The following is a 22,063-nucleotide window of genomic DNA, read 5'->3' as shown; positions in this document are numbered from 1 at the left end:
AGCACCGATGCCAGAACCCAGATGGGCCGAGCCAGAGCCCTACTGTGTGCCACGACCAGCAGCTGCCACGCTGCTCCAAAACCCCATGGGGCCTGAAGTGAAAAATCATGGGGGACACTCTCACAGTGCGGTCTCAGGATGACAGATTTCCCCTCTTCCCAGAGATGAAGAGGAGAGGGTTGCCATTGTTTAGGCTTTTTAAAAGGTTGTGTTTGCATGTGATTTGCCCCATTGCAACAATAAACACGCCTTTCCAAAAATGATGGCCCCATTGAGGACAGTGAGCCAAACATGGCAGGAGATGAAGCAAGACCTCAGGTCACCCTGCACAGACAGATGGGCAGGGGTAGCATAAGGTTTCTCTCTGTCGACAAGGGGATGCTCTGTAATGAAAGGATGGCAACATGCTGCTACCTCAGAGCCTGGGAAGGGAGACTCACCTGCCTGTGCCCCAGCCAGCTCCTAGGACGCGCTGGCAAGTGGCACAGCCAGGTTTGTTGAGCAGCAGCAGCAGTGCCCAGCAGAGCGAGGGCTGGGCACAGCACAGACCCGCCGCAGGCTCCCCGCCTGTCGCTCTCGCCGTTCACACTCGAACCCACGCCAGAAGCACGAGCTCAGAGCCCAGGGCCCTCCCAGGCCTTTCGCACAACAGGCATCAGCACCAACTCCAGCTGTAAAGTTTGCTTTGCTTGACACGCGGTTTACTTTCTCCATTCCCCCGCATCCCACCCCTGCCACTTACCCCTCACTCCAAAAAGGCTCTCTCAAACAGGCTTAAGCTTTAAACAAATAAGGGCTTGGCAAGCAGCAGCCTGCTCCCGTTTCCCTAGCCACCAGCCCTGCTCTGCCCCCCCCTGCCGCCTCCACCTCTCAGCGAGCTGAGCTGGCGAGCGCCGCGCAGGCACAGAAAACAAACATGTGGAGCAGAGCCAGCTGTGAAGTTGGATTTGGCGTACGCTGCTTGCAGAATGAATAAAAGTACATGAGAGAAGAGGGAACGGGAGAAGGGGGACAGACTGGGGAGCCAGGGGTGCCCTGGACTCAAGGGGAGAGCGTGACTCCCTTACAAAGCCCTGGCACATGCCGGCTGTGGGGTCTTGTGCCCTGCGTGGAAGTGGAGGGAGGGACAGTCCTACAGCCACATTTCCTGAGCTATTTGGCATCACAGCTTCCCACCCCTTTCCTAGCAAGCTGGACTCTTTTTGCATGTGCTTGCCCTCCCTCTCGGGCAAAAATTAGTGTGTTCTGATGCAGTGAAAAAGAAATGCACTTTTATCCCCCCAGGGCATGCAATTCTCCCCCTTTCTTTCTTTCTTGGGGTTTCTATTTCCCATGTACATTATGCTCCAGGGCCCCACAGCACAGGAAACCCTGACCCACTGAGATTACATATGTTGAAGGTCCACATTTACATTAATCCCCCTCCCAACTGTCCCTTTCTGGAAGGGTTTCAGACAAAATAGCCCTCCTCTTAAACCCAAGCTCCCAGGAGATGTTAACTTGGGTATTATTTATTATTCTGCCTTCATCTGTCTGGTCTAGCCATGGGAATGGCATTGGAAGGCTTAAGGAAAAGATCACCTATGGCCTTACATCAACACTGGATCCATGCAGGTTTTCCTCCCTCTTCCAGTCACCTCCGAGCAAAATGAAAAAGAAATGTATGCACTCTGCCTGGTTTGGGGCAGAATCCAGCAAATTGACATGGGGTTTGCTTGTGGTTTCCACCCAAAACCATAAACCAGCCCGGGTTTGCTTGGAAGGTCCTCAGCTGTGTTTGGAGGCTGTAAGAAAAGCAGCAGTGTCCTACCTGGTCTTGGACCCTGTCCAAAACAGGCCAGCAGCTGGATGGATTAACAGCCTGGCCTGACCACCCAGACACCTGCAGACATGTTTTCACAAGTCTCATTACCACCCCTGAAACACAGTAAGGACTTCACCCGCCCCAGGCCAGCCATGAACACTTGTCCTTCAGCATTGCTCCAAACCACCAAACTGATAACAAGAGACAGTATTTGGATAGTTTTCTTCCTGAGAACTACATTATGATCACAGGCAAGGAAGGTAACTACCTTGGAGAAATATTGCAATTGCTTTTTTGTTTTTGGGTGGAATTTACTGAGACTGCAAATAAAGCATTACTCAAAACCAACCATCCCACTCCGATCTCTTTCCCTTTTGGAGGCAAATTAGCAAGACAGAGAGGGATAGAAACTCATAGTCTTGGAGGTTATGACACATTTCTGGAATCTCCTCCTCTATTGGACAAAATATACCCCTACCCCGTGTCTCAGCTTTCCAGGCTGCAAAAACAGGAACAGCAAACTCCAGCTGGTACAAGCAGTAATGAGATGAACATGAGTCAGACAATTTCAGATTCTCATATGAAAGGTGCTAGAGAGGTATGCAGTGTTATTATCTGAACTGCTTCCCGGTAGCCCCAGGATTTTTGGATTAGTAAAATACAGATGTCAGCATCTTGGGGATACTGCCTGGGTAACTGAACCAAACAGGGAGGGGCATGCTGATTGCAACAAGGGGAAAATATGAATTTGCACCGCACACAAAATATTGTGGTTAAGGGAGACAGAGAGATACCATTGACAACAGAGAACAGAATAATTCATTGGGGTTTGTCAGACTAAACTTTCTGTAATCAGAGACTTCAGGGAAAGTGTTTGTCAAGCAAACATTCAAACATCCAGCTGCCAAGAACTAAGTAAACAGAGAAGAAGTAGCAGAGCCAATGTGGCACCATTTGCAAATACCCAATGATCAGCAGTCACAGGCCAACTGAGCCCATCAGCAGGCACTAGTGAAGCCAAGGGGATGAACTACTGCAGGAAGACCCACCACCAGGATGGACAAACAATGAGCAATTCACACCTTCAAAATGTTTTCATATAGAATAGGTTTTGCAGAACTGGGCAGGTGGGAGTACAGCAGTCTTGTGTTGTTCAGTGGACACCTTCCTGCACACACACATGCAGCCACCTGGGCACGTGAAATAATGCCAAAGTTCAGGCTGAAAGTGGTCCTCCAAGATAGTGAGCAATACCCAACAGCTCTGGTACCATGCATTTTAGTCCCACTTTACCTAAGAGCTTGCAGTGGTATTTACTGTGCTTATGAGGAGCCAGAGACCAGGGCCAAAGATCTGAGGGCAAACCGCTGATCCCAGCCCTGAAGCCAAGGGTGTCTAGTGGCACTGGGCAAGTCAAGGGAAACACTGGCCTCTGCTTCACACCTAAGTGCCTATCCATCAGTCAAGGCTTCCCTCCCATAGTTCACAAGACTGCTGGAAAGGGTACCTGGATGACTTAAGGGATCCAAGAAGATGGATGAAAAATATGCAAGTTTAGACATGCTGTGCAGTAAGGTATGCACATTCAATTTCCAACCAGGTCGGCTGACCTCCCTGGGAAAGCATTCAAGATTGAACTTGTCAAAAATAAAGCTGAAACCCATCACAGGCAATTCCACACATGCATCTTTTGTCTACATGACCCTGTTCTTCTGCACCTCATCCCAACAATGACACCAGAGTGGCATTATACTAATTTCCTATAGATCAGACCTCTCCTGGCTGTCTGAAAGACATGTAAGAGACGCAGGGCAGCTTTCAAGGCCAGCTCCAGATGCATCACTTCTCTGTTAGTCACTAGCCATGGATGCACCCACAGCAGTGTTGGTAAATCATTCCTTGGCATGTTTGTGGCCAGCTGAATTCCGCACAATGCTGCAAAGAGGAACACTGTGGTTTCTGCAGCTCAAAATTACTGACACCTTGGTACCTAGACTGCGTTTATGTTCAGGGGGTTCACAGGGGGGTTAGGAAAGCTGTCATCCTCCTAGCTAGAGAAGGACTAGAGAGATCAAAGGGCCCAGAGAGGCTGCTGGACCTAAAGAAATAGAAGCTTGCAGGGTTAGTTGTGGTGAATAGTGACTCTGTCTGACTTTACACAAAGAGATTTGATGCATTTTATACATACAGCATTGGTTCACTCCAACTCTGAGGGAAGAGGGTGGCCTTCCACAGGAGAACCCCATCCAGATTTAAAAGGCTGAACCTCCATACTAAGAAACAGTCCAGTACCACAGACAAAAACCTTAGAGGTGCTTTTCATCAGGAGATAAATGACCTCCTCTAGAGTCCTGACATAAGTGCTCCAAGTATTTATAACCTGGAAGAGATATTAATGAAGAGGCAGAGTTGCTTTAACTTTCCCTTCTCTGCTCCTCTCCTGTATCCTCACCCTAAATTTGCTACTGTGCAACAGCCCTTGGGCACTTAAATCAGCAGCCTACACACATGATGCAATGTTTAAGGCCCAAGGAACTATAAATATGGCAGTAAATTCATGCATATAGAGGTTTTCTGCCTCCCATACCCTCCAAACTTGCAATTTTCTCACATGGGAGACTGGCTCAAAGCAAACAGGAGGAACCAGTGCTATGACCAGCCAGTGGTCCCCAGCACAGCCGCAAGCTACCTCGGGCTTGCTGCTGCTGCAGTCCCAGCAGTGCAGGGCTCCTTTGGTCACAGGACAAGGTGTTTTCCAAGCATCACAAGGCAAAAGTACTCCCTGTCATGCAACGGGAACACCTGAAGCAGAGTTAAGTACCATCCCAAATCTCATGGTGTTTCTGGCAGGGCAGAAGATAGCACAGCAGTCCTAACCCCTATAAGGAACATGCTGATCTCGTTTTTCCAACCACAATCACACTGGTGTTGGACCCTCAGTCATACACAAGTGCAGACTGCTCATCCACTCCTTAGGGTTTTCAACAAGAAAACAAGCACCTCAGACCACTGACAGCGTTTAATCACAACAGCAGACTTTGGCTTGAGACCACTCACATCACCTGTGCCACATAACATGACACCATACCACTTTTGGTCCAGGTCTTTGCTGTCTCCCTGGATGGCAGAAGTGGGTGAACAAAGGGTTAAACCTGGTATAGCCTCAAAAATCACTCGTTGCTTTCTGAAGCAAGAACATCTTTGGCGGGTCCCCATCTGGGAAATGACATCCCGTCCCCCCCTCGCTTCCCCCTGAACTCAGAACAAAGCACTGCACTGCCCAACATGCTCCTCCACTGTTTTAATCTCGGTCCAAATGCTTCTTGTGTTTCAACTTCTGCCAAAAAGAAATGCATAAAAAATATAAAAAAGGCATGTGTGGGGCAGGGGGAGAGGAAACAGAGAGAGTAGAGGGAAGTCATTAAAACCAAATCTTGATTAGCTACCAGTGGTGGAAAAAGGAAACAGGAGAGGAGATTTTTCTGTTGTGATATGCATCTTGAAGCAGAAACCAGTAGGCACAGAGGAGCCAAGACTTCTCCACACAATCCTCCACCTGGGACCAAAATTAACATGCTTTGCCTTTCCAGTCTACTATGTGCCACACCATCATCATCAGAGGAGGAGGCATCTGCTTCCTCAGAACAATTTCTACCAATCACCACACACATTTTTTACCACTCTCACAGCTGTAGCTCTCACAGAGTTCCTGCACCCAGCACTGAGCCCTGCTGGTACAGGACTGGAGGATACAGCACAGCTGGCCTTCCCTTTCCACCTTGATATCAAACACAAAGGTTTGGCCATTGCAAAGCCATAAGGAATCCTAAAGGAAATTAGCCTGGAGAAGATGGCTTGTGCATGCTTTGTGGATAGGCTGGATGGGCCAAATGGAGAGTCCCAGACTGGCTCTGTCTCCCAAAAAGACAGACAGAAAAAAAAATTTTTAAAATGTACTGGCTAAAGAAGCATTTAAAAGCAAAATAAAAAACCCAGTCTGGTTTGTAGTCTGTAACAGCAGAACCCAGGGACATGCAAAGCATGTTTTTTGTTCCTTCAGTTCCTTCCTCCTCATTCCAGCATTTCCCCATCGGGGGTGTCAGAGACAGTTCAAGGCCTCCCAGTACTTCAGACAAAACTGGGCCTTGCTGCCCTGAGAACAAGTGGCTGTGACCTAAGAGAACTGGGGAGATTTGGGGAGCTGAAGAGCTGCAAAGGCTAAACCTGCTGCCCCTGGAGGATGGCCACATGGTCACCATCCCCATGACCTGCCACAGGCCAGTGCTTCCCTCCAGGGTTTGGCTTCCCAAGGTGTGACTTTAGCTCGCAGGCTGCATGGCTAGGCCACTTGGATTGCCCAGGGCTTGCCTGTGCTACAGCTGGAGCTCTGCAGCATGTCTTTGACATGTCTTTCAGAGGGAGAGATTAACTCCTTTTTTAAGTATCTCATTACTGCTATTTTTTAAACACAGCTGGTTGAAAATTTTTCAGCAGAGCCATAAATAAATAAATACTTTGAGGAAATTTCCTGCGATCTGAAAACTTTACTGACTGGTCTAGCCTTTATCAGATTATGTTCGCTCTCCAGTATGCATAAACTCCACTTGCTTCTGCTTTCTCTCCTGTAAGGACCAAATCCATTGAAACATCAATGGAAATATCAAGATTTCACTGCCTGTACTGTTTGATATTCTAACAATAACCCTCCTGACCAGCACAGCAGTCACATATTCATTGTTGTCCCACCTGGTGATTTATATTTTTCCTTGCAAGCAAAGGTGTCACCTGCCAAGGCCCAAAGATCCAGACATTAAACCCTAACCCTGTCTGCAAAACACTTCTTTTCCTGCTCTTCAGGAGAGAGATGACAGAACACAATCAGCTGGGAATCTGATATCCCTGATAGGTTTTCCTCCTTCACAGACCATCCTGCTACAATGCCTCCATCATAGCTAGCTTGGTTTAGAAAGCAGTTTCTACAGCTGAGGACAACAGTCAAAATCACCATATGTCATGAAACCCTACGTAAATAAATAAGAAAGACAACACCATCCACTACCTCCTATTAGCAGACTGTTAAGGAAAGCAAACAATCACCCACTTCTGAAGAAGCCCGAGACAGGAGGAGCATTTCTCTTCCAGTCGGTCCCTGCCTGCCTGTGGCAGACAAAGCCTGTTTAGTAGTGTCTGTGCAAGAAGCTGATGTTACATAAATAGCAAATAAAGTTCAGCTGTGAAAAGGTGCCCCAAGCATGAGGCTCTGCACAAGGAGCAATGGAGATGCTTGCTTCAGAAAGGCTGCCTTTCTACAGTGCTTCTCATTTTAACAGGATGGTTCCTATTTAATCTCTCTTCAACCCTGAAAGAGATGGCTTGGAGCTCCCAACCTCCTTGCCCAGATGCTAACCCACTCCTTGTAGCCCAAAAAAGGAAATAAATTAATGAACAAATAATTTCCAGTTCTTCTTTTCCAGGCTATTGTTATGTGACTGCATTTGGAAGTAAGAGAGAAAAAAAACAATACATGACTGTGGTCAGAGTCTGGCCTACAACAGAGGAAGGAAAAAAAAGGAAACCTCAAACCCCAAACCCAATATGTTTTATATGTTTAGTCATTTTTGGAGAAAACTGTAAGCAGTAAAAAGACCAGGAATAAACAATGACACCAGCTCCTGGGCTTTGGGGGTGACAACAGGAGATTCTAATCTACTCTTCCATCTATTAATGTATTCTCCTCAGCCTAAGACATTTTTAGAACCTATATAATCTAACTGAAGAAGCTGACTTGTCTTCTGTTGCAAAGGACTAAGAAGCTTTTGTGTTGTGTTTTGCTTTATCATTTTAGAATTTCTTTTCAATGCACAAATCACATTTGCTTGAGAGGTTTTAGCAAACATTTCACAGAAAAGATCAGATTGCCTTCTCCAAAGACTCACCCAGCAGTGTTCTGGGAGGACACAGCAAACCCTTGACATTTGCTTGTCTACCAGGAAATATAAATCTAGAACTTTTTGGATTTTCCAAAAATCCTTATATTACTGTCCAGTAAAGGAACATCAGGGGTATTAGATTCCTTTATTGTACAGAGACTGCTTTAAGAACTCAGATGCTTTGCAAAAGCCATCCTCTGCCTCAAGGACATTTATCTCTAATTGCTTACAGAGACTGTCAATGCTTTCTTTGAGAAGGGAAATCTGTGACTGTCCCATACCACTAAACAGCCCCAGAAAAACCTTCCACTGTTTGGTGCAAAGTCATCTGTAGATCAGCTCAGACAGTACCTACCCTCCAAATTACATTAAATACTATCACTTCCTACAGACCACAAGTGCAGCATTATAAGTGGGAAGGAATAAGATCTTTCCCCTCCCTCTAGCAACTGTGAAAACTCACCTATCTAAGGGAAATACAATCTCAGAATTACCATTAGGGAAATTATTCACCATCTCTTAACTTAGAAAATATAATAAACTCTTTCAGGAAGAAAAGCACTCAGTTTTGTGAAAATGCTGCTCCATGACTTGAGATCCAGTTGGGCAGCTGGCACACTCTGCCCTGGGATGGGTAAAACAAGCTGCTCTCATATAGTGTACAACGTGCTGCAGGATGTAATAGTTCTTCATGAAAGAGATAAGCTATATAAACATAAAATGTTAAAATGGGACAGAAAGCAGCTTCAAGAATCCTCTCTGCAAGCACAAAAGGGAAACAAGTATAATTTCCCTCTGCATTTCTTGCCAGCTGAAGTTTTTCTGTTTCTCCGCTTTACTTTGCCGATAACAAACATCTGTTGGGAGCATCCTGCCCTGTGCAAGAGAGGAACACATCTATTGCAGCCTTCAGGGCTCTGTACTCAAGCAAAGCCTCTGGAGATCCTCCTCTGTAACAGCCACAAATAAACCTCTGCTGGTCTTACCTATCGACTACAAAATTCTTCCATGGAAAATTAGTCTTTTTTTTTGCAGCCCACAAGTAGTTCAAGTAGTTAAGGAGACATTCAGAAAAAACAAGATGAGCCTCTAGCAGAGATGATCTCTTGAGGTCCCCCATGTATGTCTAAGGATCTTTATTTTAGGGTCTTCCTTTCCAGCTCTTGCCTGCTACAAGCTTTTACTCACATATTTCTTCAGCAGAAAGCTCTAGAAGCCCAAATCACCAGGCTCCAAGATAAAGCTGACCATCTGTGGCTCATTAACAGCTTTTGATCCTTTTTGGCCTGGTTCCTACATCCCCCTTGCAGATGCTGGCACCTCAGCACATGCCATGTCTGCTGCTTCCCTGACTGCCTGTAAGGAGACAGGTCAGCATAAAACCCTCCTAGCCTGCAAAATGCTGTGAGATCACAAATGCTGGTCGGGACTTCAAAATGTTGCCTTTGAAGCCTTGAGCCACAATCCACCAGCTGAGGAGAAAGAAGGGAAGGAGAGGCACAGCTCTCACTTCGAGGATGGCATTTCTCCAAAATAACCTGTGGGGAGGCAGCAGCCCTGCCTTTGTCTGCAGGCAGCCACCGTGCCCAGGCAAGGGCTCCCAGACCCGCTCCGACACGCAGCGCCCTGCGCTTGCCTTGGCTCAGCGAGGCTGGGAGCATCTCTGCAGCAGTGAGCTGGTGCCTGGGGAGGCACCCCCAGTTGCTCCTTATCAGCCTTCCCCAAAACAAGTAAGGGCAGGGGCACCCAGGATATGGCCCAACAAACCTTTCTCAGCCCCAGCAACTGCTGCTGGCAGCATTGGGACCTCAGGCAGAGAAGGGGAAGTTAAAGACAGAAAACAGGGAGAAAAGGGGTCCAGAAAAGGACCCGGCAGAGGCACCCACGTCCTTTGGGAGGCAGCATGCACGCAGGGAACAGGGCCACGCTAGAATCCTCAGCTGCAATCCTGTTCTCCCTTCTCATTGCGAGGTCTGAGGCTGTGTGCTGGGAGAGAGGAAGAGATTATTCACAGTAAGCATGAGGAGGGATGGGTGGCACAAACCCATTTTTAATGCCTTTTCCATCCCATGCCCTTTCTAATTCAGCTGGACAGCAGTGAAAGCAGCAGCTATGTTAAGGGCTCTTCAGTCTTTCATGCACAGGGAGTGACCTGGGATCAACAGAGAAGAAAAAACCATAACTGTGCAGGTGTCTGACATCTCCCACCACTCTTCCACTCCCAAGGCACTGACTGCAAGGACACAAACACCTCATCTGAGATCTCTTCTGTAATTCAATTATTTAGCTTGCAGAGAGCATATCAAAACACTTGCCAAATGGAGGAGTCCTACTACAGATAGGCTCCTCTTCCTGCAGAGTAAAAGAGTCATCCCTTCACTTAGACACAAAGAGCCCCTGTCAACACAGTGCCATTAAAAACAGTATATTTCAAAGCATTCCTCTGAGCAAAAAGCCTCTGACTGCAGTTCAGGCTGTTACTCAGACAGCAGTAGGGCATGGCCATAAGCAGCCCCCCAAGACAGTTTGCCTACAGCTTTTTGCAAATAGGTACCAGAAGAGGATGCATCTGAATCCCCTACCTGCTCCCCCAAACAGTGCTGTAAGTCAGACAAGAAAGGAGGGAGGAAAAGAACCTGTCCAGGTTTCACTGAAGCAATCCTATCCTCCTCGAGAGGTAGTTCCCAATTAATGCATCAAGCCAAGTTTTGCTCATGTCCTGCCATTCGTGTCCACACAGCTGCTCCCTACTGGGGTGCCTGTGCCTGCAGGGGTCAGATTAGCACTCAGGTACCCCTGCATGTCCTCAGACACAGGCTCAATGTGCTCAGGAAGAGCAGCCCTTTGTAACCCTGCTGTACCTCCCTGCTGTTCCTGCACCTCCTTACAGTGTAAGGTACCTCTTTGCTGACCTGAACATCTCCTCTTGCACCTGGGCACAATACAAGCCATGGACTTGGCCTTAGCAGCACCTGTTAGAGCTTATTCTTGGCTTGTGTACTGCAAGGCAATGCCTCCAGAGCAGGAGAAGCGCAGTCCCAGACCCCCTGTGGAAAGAAGGCACACAGTATTTATGTAATTGTATGGTTTAATTTGAGATTGCATGCTGCAAGCAAAACACTGTTATTACACTGGCACTCTCCTCTTGCAGCTACCTTTCAAAGCACGATGCCGCAACTGAAAACTAGCTGACAGGAGAGAATTAAAGACATAACTGGCTCCTTTCCTTTCCCTACAGCTACAAGCTCTTGCTCTCCACCTGCAGCTCCCCAGCTCCGCAAGACCTGCCCCAGTGGAAGGCATGCACAGCAGTAGGATGTACCAACACCACCTGCAGTGCCAAGTGCCCCTTTGGGAAAGCATTAACTGGAGCACATGTAGCCACTGATGTGAGCTGGAGGCTAAGGAAGATGAGACTCTGCTATGGACAACTCTCAGCTTCAAGGAGGACAGCTTTCAATCAAGCTTTACTGACACTCGACTTTGACCTCTTCTGAGCAGGGCACAGGGGAAGATGGAATATGGAACGTGAGACTGACTATCAGTCTGTACTTAGCTGCAGTCCTGACCTGCCAAGTCACTCCAAGGCACACATGTCCTTTTCATGTTCTATTTTTATCTCCTCTTTCACATTTGCCTCACTGTTTTGAATGGGAATGTAGGAACAATCTCCCACTACAAGTTAACACAGTTATCTGTCACAGCTGTGTCCCAACCTTGGTTAAAACTTGTAGACACAACTGTAACACAAATAGTAATTTAGGTTTTGGAATATGATGATGGGGGAAGATAGCATAGCAGGCCTTTCTCAGGCTTTCATCCAAAGAGTCAAGAAACCTGTACTTATCTTCCTTCGGTGCTAAAACTATGCTAAAACTGGGTTATACTCACATTTTTGTGGCTGATGAAATTTGCACTTGTTTGCTTGGTCACTAGCTTGGGAAATTTTTTTAAAGGTGGTTCTTTCAAGTGGCTCAGAGGATAGGGATGTCCAAAGCTAACCCCAGGGAGATTACAGGGTCAGGTATCAATGATAAACACAGCCTGCCACTTACTCTTGATGTTGGTCTCTTTGTGCTCCTATTCTCTTCTCCCCAAACCTGCAGCCGAGGCAACTGTGAGGAAAACACGACAACTGTATATTTAGCAACTATGTTCCTGCCTAAATTGCTACATGATACAAGTAGCAGACCCTTCCTTCCAGAAAAGACCACAGGCTTCATGATGCCATTAGCAGGATCCCACAGCCCCTACTGCACATTTCCCACCAGGCAAACACAGCCAGCTTTAGTGGAAGCTGGAGCAGATTGGTGCCTGTCCTGTGAGACACAGGGCTGGCTTGTCTTGCTGTAGCCTTGTAAACCTGATCACTCTTCCCTAAGGCTTCCTGAAACTGGCTCCATACGTCCCTACCAAGAGGTGAGTAGGGTCAGCAAACACACCCAGGCTCCAGCAGCTCCAGCTCTGTACCTTTGTATGGACCTCCCTTTCTCAGCATCCATCACCAAACTAATGGGCTGCATGGTCATCTGGAATAGTTGATCATGAGCCCAAGACTTTCCTCCTCTCTGCTGCCTGGGCAGCCACCTCTGACAGGATCTGCAGCTGGGGTGACAATAGCAGAACTACTCTTGCAACATTTACAGTACCTTAGGCACCCAGAGCAGCAAGATCCTCAAAGGCAAACAGTCCTGGTGTAGCCCTGGACTTCCTCTACAGCATTACAGAGGTGTTCAGGCACAAGCTGGCAAGGAACCAGGAGCTCAGCTCCTCATCTGCTGGAAAACAAACATCTTTTCCCTTCAGGCCAGTCCCAGACACCCCAAGAGTAAAGTCAGAATGACTACAGGTGATGATGGACACATCTAAAGCAGCTGGCGTGCCTCTCTGGGGAGCTCTTCATGCACCAGCTTCTCTCAGCCTTGTCTCACCCTACATGCCTCCAGCTGCAGAAATGCCTGACAGCTACAAGTCTGATATGCTGCTTGGCCAGCTGAGGGGCACAGAAGTCCCCAGAGGGACTCAAGAGCTAGTAGATACCAAGCCCTCCTCCTGCAAGGGTCCCACAGCTCTGCTGTGGTCTGGCTAGCCATGCCCAGAAGAACTTAGTAATGGGGTGTTCCAAACTCCATTGCAACTGGATAACTGGGGCCATATTGCTCTCTTTCTTCCCAGATGACTCTGGCTTAGAAGCTGCACTGCAAGTGCTTGCAAACCAGGATATGCCTGAATAGCCACTTAGGAAACAGGGTCCACTTCCATGCAGGAGAAGGTGGTCAGGACTAATCTGGGCAGCTGTTACACTGGTGACAGCAGGACCGTCCCATAAACTCATCAAGCATGACCCTGTACTGAAAAGTGAAGAGGGGGAGCTGGTCTCAATGCACAAGTCTCACTGACTCCCTACTGCATCATCAGAGTCTGCCCAGGTATTTTTGAAATATCCCACCCAGCATGTTTCTGAAAGTATCTTGACACTGGAACTCAAACCCAACCCTTCAATCTGACAGTACTGGGATTTGTTAAACAAGCATCTTTCTTCTGGAGAAATAAAACACAAAAATCATATGCCCATCACCATTCAGGGGTCCCAAAAAAATCTCTCACTGACAGGAGCAGGCTCTAAAGAAGCTGGACTAGCCAGTCCGTTTTACCACCCATGGCCAACAAATAGTAGGAATCTTCCCGCTCCAAAGGGGACTGCCATCCAGAGAAGTGCTGGAGCAATGAAATTGCTCTCCACATCAGCTACAGCTCAGGGAGCAATTTGGGACAGAAGGCACTAGATTAAATTTCTTCAGCATCCAGAACTCTATTGGCTTCCAAATAATTGTCTATTTGTGTGCATGCATGCACAAGAATCCTCGTTCCATGGTCTGTCTTTATGCCAGCATACTCCCAGCGCTGCGACTCTCTAGGGACAAGGCCCATACTTGTATTCAATCTTGGCTTTGGCTCCCAAACACTAAGGTTTCAGATTATGTTTTAAAAAACATTTTCTCTGGCAACTGGGCTGTTAATGGATGTGATGTTTTTGCTCTCGCCTCCTCCCCACCTTTAAAAGCTTGGCACTAAAGGGCTTCTTTGAAGACGAGGCCAAATTTTCAATTTAAGGGGAGGAACTTCATAAAGTAGATTTGAAGGGATGGAGAGGAGGAGGGGGAAAATAAGAAAAACAACCAACCCTGGAGCCACTTAGCCTGTTGAGATGTACAGTGTACAGCACATAGGATTACAATGGCCTCTCTGTACCACCACTGCCTGGAGCCAGAAGTTCTCTGCAGCTGCACTGCTGCTACCTATGCAAGGCTCCCTGGGGGTCACACTCAGAGAGGGCCTTTGCTGTAGCTGCACACCAGCCTGTCCCCCAGACCAAAACTATCCTGCAGCTCCTACAGAACCCACTTCCACCCAGCAGGGGCACACATCCCCAGAGGCAGCCACAGGACCTGCCCACTGGGCTGTCAGAGCCACAGGAGGCACTCTGCTGAAACCAGCTGGGGTCCTCATCCAAGGGGTTTTTGAAGGCCAGCAAATCTCTGGTCTCTCTTGACCTCTAGCAGATCTATCCTCAACACCACAAGGAGGCAGGGAAGTGCCATTTAGTTTTGCAGGTGGAGAGGTGAGGCAAAGAGCAACTTGCCCCAACTTGGGGGGAAATCTGTGGTGTAGAGGAAAATTGAAGGCAGCTGCCCTCACATCCCAGGCTTGCACCCTAAAACACTAGAATCACTAAGTAAGGTGGCTGCTCTCCCTAAAAGTACCAAGATAAATTACAGTGGCATTATCTGAAGAAGCTGAATTGTGCAACTAAATGCTGTATTCCAGGTCAATGTATCCATATTTGAGGTGTAATTCTCAAAGACTACCTCAGTATGTTTGTATTACCACAGGCTTTCTAAGCCACACTAAACTCAACACATTAATTCTCAGGGTTCTGTCTAACCAGTCCTTCTGTCAACTAAAAAGAACATAAAAAGTAGCCTCATTCTAGTATTTGAAAGCTGACAACACAGTTCTGGCAGGGATCTTTACACCCTTTCCCCCTGCACTCATGATTTAAAGAACTGCAGAAGGTTATATATCTGAATGCAGACTGATGCACAGTCTTCAGATATACAAGCTTGTTCAGACTCGCTGACATTACAACCAGTGAACGCATCCCTGCATTTGGCAGGGCCCTGGGTCTATGGCTGTGCATGAAAGTACAACCTGCTAACTAATTCCTTTGCCAGGGTGGACCTGAGAGAGCTAAAATGGTATTGCTGCTGCAGGGCTCAGGGTGAAAGATTTACTGCCTTTGCCAGGTACAGAAGTTAATGAAAAATTATTGCTTTCCAAAACACCATCTGGCTTTCACACACACATCTAGAGACACCACAGCCCAAAACCTCTGCAAACTTGACAATGGTTTCCATAGGGGCAACACGCTGTGGTGTGGACTTTGCCCAGCAAGCCTCCAAAACTCTGCACAGCCACAAAGCGTAGTCGCCATCTTCACATCTAATGGCTGCTCAGCGAAGATGACTGGACACAGGCAGCAACCTCTCAAAAGCAGCTGAGCAGAAAGCGAGGATAAGGTCTGGCTTTCATCTCTGTGCTGGCACGCTGCCCACAAGAAGGGCAAAGAAGCTTGAGCACGTCCCACATGCTCCCTGATGCACATTTCTCTCCATCAGTGCCACTAGAGCCAAAATAAATTGGCACTGCTTCTTACTCAAGAGCTCCTACAACACACAAAGGCAGCCCTCAGAGCCCCTCACAGGCACCCAGTCTAGGTGCTCTGCTACTAACCCCATCAGGCTCCCATCCCACAGCTGAGCCTCCCATCCCATTTGTCTTTTTGCAGGGAAGAGAGGCCATTTTAATAAAAGGAGCATGTAACATCGTTGGGACAGGGATCTGTTGCTCCCTGTTTAAGCAGAAAGCTCTGCACCGCCAGGAGCAGCTCTGGGACTGTGTAAGCACCAAGTGGTTTCTTTTCCCTGCAATAAATATCTTTCTGAGCTTTTCAGCCAACTTGCTTCCACTGCATCCATACTCCTTTTGTCTCAGCTTCTCATGGACACTCAGACAGCTGTGTTGCTGGAGCACACACTCCTGTGGAGAGATTTTAGAAGACTTATGCACAAATATGCATACAAAGCAAATTTTGAAAGCTTCCCTTTCTGCAAGCATTCCTTCCAGAAAACAGGCTCCAAGCACTGTGTTCAGCCAATGAAGCAGCAGATATGATGTCATATGATTCGGAGCCAAGAGGAACTAAACCCAGCATCAGGAAACAGAAAAAGATGCATGCGATACCTTACGTTGAATTACCCAAAGTACATTTAGAAACCTGAAAGATTATAGTTACCCCCATTCCACTTAAGGACCTGCAATTCATTTAGTCATTATTTGCCTTAAATTGTTCTTGTGGCCTAGAAACTGGAATACATAACAACCTCTTAAACTGAGACTGACCACAGGAGCACCAGAACATACAGCAGCAGGTTTTTTCCCTCAGGATGTTTTCAGTCTAACCAGAAACAGGAAGTCTCTGAAGATTTTGCAAGAGAACTTTTTCCTTGTGGGATATCCCATCCTAACTGCAGAAGTCACACTGCAAATTTTTAGCCCAGGAGGTAACGGTTTAAACCAAGAGATTTTGCAAGCCTTGGTCTGTAACACACCAGCAGTAATATATCAAAGTCACCTCTGCACATTAAAGAAGTCCAAGGGAATTGTGCCTCATGTCTCTGAGGCACTTGGCATCAGATATTAAAAAGAACAACCCACCATTATTTACTGCCAAAAGAACTTTTGTTAACCTGGAGTTACCTTGGCCTACTGCTGTTGCAATACCTTGCAGACTGAGTGACTAAACTGGGCCCAGCTGAGCTCAAGTCTCTGAAAACCCACCTGCAGACCAACCTGGGCTAAAACAACCAGTGTGGGCCCCAACACACTTTTCCCTTTCATTGCTCCTCTGCTTCAGGAGGCACACAAGTCAGGGTGCTGGGAGACAGCCTGCCTTTGCCTGGGAAGAGAGTGATTTTGGAGGCACAGAGGTGCCTCTCCAGTCCTTGGCAGTCTTCAGGAGGCTCAGCACAACAGAGAGGGTTCTCCCGAGTGCACCTGAGTTCTGCTCTGAGAGACATAAGGGTACAGGTCAGCTGGCAAGACCCAACATAGACAGTAATATCTGCCCCTGTCCTAGCACTCAACCCATCAGCACAGGGTCCAGTTCCATTTTCTGCATGGGAACTGTAAGGCACAGGGCTATGGAGAAAATTCAAGCTCACAGTAGTAGCATGTGCATGGGCTGAAGACGCCCAAACACCTCCACTTCCCAACAGATGCTTTCAACTGAAGTGCGTTTCCTGTCCTGTCACCCCTGTTCCCTCCCACAGCCCAGGCAGAAGAAGCAAGAGTTGTTTTTTTTCCTATGCTTATTACCAGATTGCAAGGTTTCTGTGCTCCTAAGGGCATGTGGTTCAGGAATAGTCCAGGAAACACTGGCAGGTAGATCTGGTGGTGTTTCAGTCAAGTGTTTCACTAACAATGACAAGAAACTACAAAAATTCACGTCTGCCCTAAATGAGTAACTTTTCTTAACTCAGGAAAGACAGTTTCTCCTCTGCAGCACTGGGAGTACCGGGACAAAGCAGGCTGCTTGCTTCATAGCCCCGCCCGAGATGCTTCTTGCTCAGCAGGAGGCTCCAGCTGGCTCCCAAAGAGTGAATTCTGCTGGCCCTAGTGAGCCAGGAGGAGCTGTACTAGCATCATGAAGGTATTGCAGGGCTGCCAGTTTGGTACTGAAGATTTAGAGGGATCTGTCTGCTGTTATTTTTGAGGACACAGCAGAATTTCAAGCATTGAAGTGGCTGAGCAATGATTCACCTGTCCTTCTATGGAGCAAAACTCCAAGCCAGGAGTCTCACACTCTGAGAGCTGGAAAGACCTCTGCAAACACCAGACACTGGGTTTTACTTTGTAATCCCAAAGAATCTCTGGCTCTGTGCTTCTGTATCATGTCAGTAGAAGGCACAGAAAAGCTGCATTCACCTGCAGGGATTACATACAACTCTTCAGGGATACACAGAACTCATAAAACTTACATGTTAGTTTGGAGCACACACATGCAGAATCATGCAGCTCCAATGCTTCTTCATTGTGCCAAGCAGAGAAGAAATGTGTGAATTCAGCTACTTGTACTGGGATTTCTCTCAAATAAAGGTCCTGTGGACATGTGTGTATGAGTGGGAGAAAACTGACCTTGCCTTTCCCAGCTGCACTGAACCTCTGTGCACCGTTCAGATGAACCTGCCTCACTTTCCCCAGCAGGAAGCAGGGAGGACTGCACTGTATGTGACTTCAACCCTCACTGCAGACACCTATTGGAACCTCTTCTGCTTGGTGTGCTTGGTATATGCAGGATGAGTCCCTGTACCTGAAGGGGAGAATTAAGGAAAAGACACGGAACAAAACTCCATTTACCTCTTGTAAGAGAATATCATGCATCCAGCAGTGAGCTCACAGCTCTTCCTAATTGTCCTATTTACTTCAGAAGATCCCCACATGACTCCTAGCAGCATGGGAATTTATTTCACACCATAAATTTGTTTCTTTAGGTCACTTAAATAAAACAGAACAAATCTTCACTGCAAACCCATGATGTGTTTCTGCTGAAATCCTTCCCCAAGACATGAACCTCAATATTCAACCCATTAATCGAAGCCATGTAAGTACATAGCCTTAAATCTGCCATGTAAGTACATAGCCTTAAATCTAGAGGAAAGCTCCTCTTAATCATAGGCACACAAAGTCAGTTCATTTCAAAAGAAAACTAAGATAAAATTCTACTTACAAAACGCCCACATTCTTCTAATATTTTCCATGGCAGTTTTTTAGCCCATGGGAAAAGAAATTTTAATGGCAGACTGCAAGTGGACATATCAAAAAGACACTATGATAGCAATGTAGAAATTAAGAGAATTGGGCACCAAGAAAAACATTTAAGACATGCTGGGAATTACATGCGGGTGCTGAGTGTGTGTATGGATTCCTGTTATCCCACTCACATAATGCTGCAGAGAGGTCAAGAGAGTTTCTTTAAAACGAGCAAGGACAAAAAAGACCAACTTTAATAGATGTGAACCGCCTTTCACACAATGCCAGTGAAATAACACTTGGGGTACCAGAATCAGTCAGGGAAATGCCCAAAGACAGATTTGTCTTAAATACCTTCTGCCAGCCACGGGTATTGGTTAAAGTTTATTATTTTCCAAAGGAAGTGTTAGTATCTTCAGAGCACTTGAAAAAGTCTTATTTGGACAGGGCTACAAATTCAGCATCCCACTTTCTCCCCAACACATTTTCTATTTAGTCACCATCCAGACTATCTGCCACAGTTGCAGTCCAAGCAGGGAGGCATGTGTGCACAAATCCTACAACATCCCACTGCCGGGCAGAAAATTACTTCCCCTGATCCAAATCACTCCTCATCCTTGCACCAGGGTTAAAAACTCTACGGTCACAGAAGAGAACAAAAATTCTAAAACAGACAGACTACCACTTCCACTTTTATTTGCTGCAGCAGCAGCCCCTTCACAGAGCACACACCGAAATGCCTTCACATCTGCCAGAGACAGCTCTTGCCTGTAAACTCCCAGCAGCTTTTGACAAGAGTTGGAGCAATGGAGGATGGATCTGCGGCTTACTTTGCACAGCTTCTCCTCCTCCCTCACTGCTCACCGTGCCTCCTCGCTCAGCCGGCAGTGAGGACCGGGGCAAGGTCGTGGACCAGGCTGCTGGGGAAGTTCCAGGCGAGCCCGGGAGCACCGCGGAGCGTGTGCATGCCCTGGGCCCTCCATTAGTTCTGGCCAAGCCGCCGAGGAGGAAGAGCTGGAGGGAAACATCCGAGCCCCCACATCTCACCTGCCTGCGCCAAAACAAGCCCCGTCCCGGTGGGGACCAGCGGGTCTCCACTCCTCCCTTGTCACCAAGGTCCCTAGGCAGACCCCCTTCCTCACATCCCCACACCAATTTCCCGAACTCTGCCGCTGCCTGAGGATGGATGGGGTGAGAGCCCTGCGTCCCATCGCCCGCCACCACCGTGCGTCCTCCCAGCCCCTCGCCAGGGCCACCAGGCCCGGGCCCCCTCCTCTTTCACTCACCGCGGTCTCCAGTGGAGCAGGCGGGGGAAACACAAAGATGCCCCAAACGAAGGGAAGCAACAAAGAGGTTTAACTCCAGGAGCTGGGAACTTCCAGGCCGGATCTGCGGGGAATTCACTACACACACAAATACACACACACTCACACACACACACAGAGAGAGAGAGAGAGAGAAAAGGAGAGAGAAGAAAAGAAGGGGGAAAGACTGTTTTGGGGGGAAGGGGAAAGTGAGGGGGCCCTTGCTTTGGGAGTGATGGTTGTGCTTTTTCTGCGGGTTGGAGCTGGGGATGGGGGGCCGCGCTGAGCTCAGGCACGGCGGGAGGAGGAGGAGGAGGAGAAGGAGGAGGAGGAGGAGGAGGAGGAGGAGGAGGAGGAGGAGGGAAGAGGCGCCGGGATGCGGGAAGCCAGACCCTCCATACGGGAGACGGCTTTTGGATGACTGAACTCCCAAACAATTCCCTGCTCCGGCTACTCCTGCCGCAAGAGCCTCCCTCGTTCCCCTCCCCCTGAGGAGGAGGGAAGAAGAGGAGGAGCCAGAGAAGGGGGAAAACTCCAAGTAAAACGCTCTCCCCAGAGCCGGGCAGCGGCTGACCCCGTGCTCCGTCCGCCCCGTCCGGGTCCCCTCAGCCTCGCCAAGCGGAGCTGCGGGCCCCAGGGCCGCTCCCCGCCGCCCCACGCTCCCGGGCCGGCAGAAGCGGCAAAGTCGGGACGAAAAGTTTGTTGTGGGCGGGGGAGGCGGCCCCGCCGGCCCGAGCTGCGGGGCGAGGGCTGCGGGGCCCCGGGCGCGGGGGTATCGGGCTGGCACCGCCGGCTGGAGCGGCACCACGGAGCCCCCCTGGCGCCCCTCTGGGCGCCCCATCCTCGGCGGTCACCAGCTGTAATAAATAGCAAAAGGATGAAAAGGTCTTTTCTTAAAGCCACCCCTTCCTAGCAGGTGCTTGCTCTCACGGAAAGTGTCTCGGATACAAATGTTCAGGAAAAGCAGTGACACCACTCCCTGAGATTAAACCCCATCGCTTCCTCCTCACTGCGTCTCCCTGCACCAAAGAGTGAATTCATGCTCCAAAACATAAATTTACCCACAGGTGAAGGGAAATCTTTGGTCTTTCAAAGCCCTTCAGAAGAGATTATCTTGAAACAAATCTGTCACTGAAAGGTCAGGATAGGTTTCTCACATTTTTGCCGTGTACAGAAGAGCATAGATGACAAACATGATCTGTAGTTTCTAAATGTGAAGTGCTTCAGTCTTCAAAGAAGAAGGTGAAAGAGTTGATGTTTTTCATCATGTCATCCTTGGGTTTCAGAGTTATTCCTTCTTAGTGGTACTTTAGGAGAGTTCTGATCTCCCGGCTTACTCATTTCTCATAAGGATGATGCAAAGGATTTAGTGGGGTTTTTTTCTATTTGTATTTGGGGTTCTTACTTCCTTGGTTTATTACATGGGTACTGAAAAGATTAAACCTGATTTTTCTGTAGGTTTTTTTGAGTTCAAAGGCAGTGTGTGAAGATGGCTTCTTCAACTTTCATTTCAATGGGTAAGCTTATCAGTTTTGAACACAAAGGTTAAGCTTTGAACGCAAAGACTTATCAGGTTGAACACAAACTTCCTTCCCCTGAAATGTTAACTTTTCTCTCTAATTATCTTTTAAATAATTGTTTCCAAGGTTCCAAGTTTTTTCCTTATATTCCTCACTAACACACTCTCAGGTGCTAAATCCATATGTAGACACCTCACTAAGTGGCCTAATTTTTACAAGTGCTAAGACCTCTAGCACCTGCCTTGTCTGAAAAATGCTTTTTTCCTAATTTAAAGCGGTCATAAACTCTCCTAAATTAAAGCAGGAATTGAATTATCCCTGACTAGTTTTAGGCTTACAGAGGTGGGAAGAAAAGGGTGACAGAACAGAATTAGAGCTACCTTGTGCAAAGAAGTGCCCCAGGGCTTATTAAACAGTATGAAAGGAAAGATTGCAGCCCTGCAGGATTACATTGCCTGCTTATCCCTGGGGCTGAGGGAATAGATGGATGCAGCAGTGCCCTTCATGCTGTGCTTCTCACCTGCCTCCCAAAAGAAATGCGCTGGGACAAAGCAGGGTGCTGGTTTGTGCAGCCACGTCCCCTTGGCACCCCCGGACAAGCCAGTGGCAGTCCTGCTCTCGGGAGGCTCTGTT

The 22,063-nt window shown here is 47.9% G+C and overlaps 1 protein-coding gene and 1 long non-coding RNA gene across 4 annotated transcripts in view; both read right to left on the bottom strand.

Moving 5' to 3' along the window:
* BOC (BOC cell adhesion associated, oncogene regulated) overlaps positions 1–20,023 on the bottom strand; it is a 54,170-nt gene extending 34,147 nt beyond the window's left edge. For all 3 annotated transcript variants that reach the window (XM_030265638.4, XM_072925114.1, XM_072925120.1), the window contains exon 1: positions 19,893–20,023. The gene's annotated coding sequence lies outside the window, so the exon portion shown is untranslated. The remainder of the gene's footprint in view (positions 1–19,892) is intronic.
* Positions 1,303–15,129, bottom strand: LOC140682484 (uncharacterized). The gene is made up of 2 exons (XR_012054298.1): positions 11,790–15,129; positions 1,303–10,781 (listed from the first exon to the last, which is right to left on the bottom strand). It is a non-coding gene; the product is annotated as an uncharacterized lncRNA (long non-coding RNA).
* Positions 20,024–22,063: the final 2,040 nt, after the last annotated feature.

The sequence above is a fragment of the Taeniopygia guttata genome, chromosome 1, assembly GCF_048771995.1.
Source record: "Taeniopygia guttata chromosome 1, bTaeGut7.mat, whole genome shotgun sequence".
Lineage (NCBI taxonomy): Eukaryota > Metazoa > Chordata > Aves > Passeriformes > Estrildidae > Taeniopygia > Taeniopygia guttata.
This window is presented reverse-complemented; position numbering and strand designations above follow the sequence as displayed.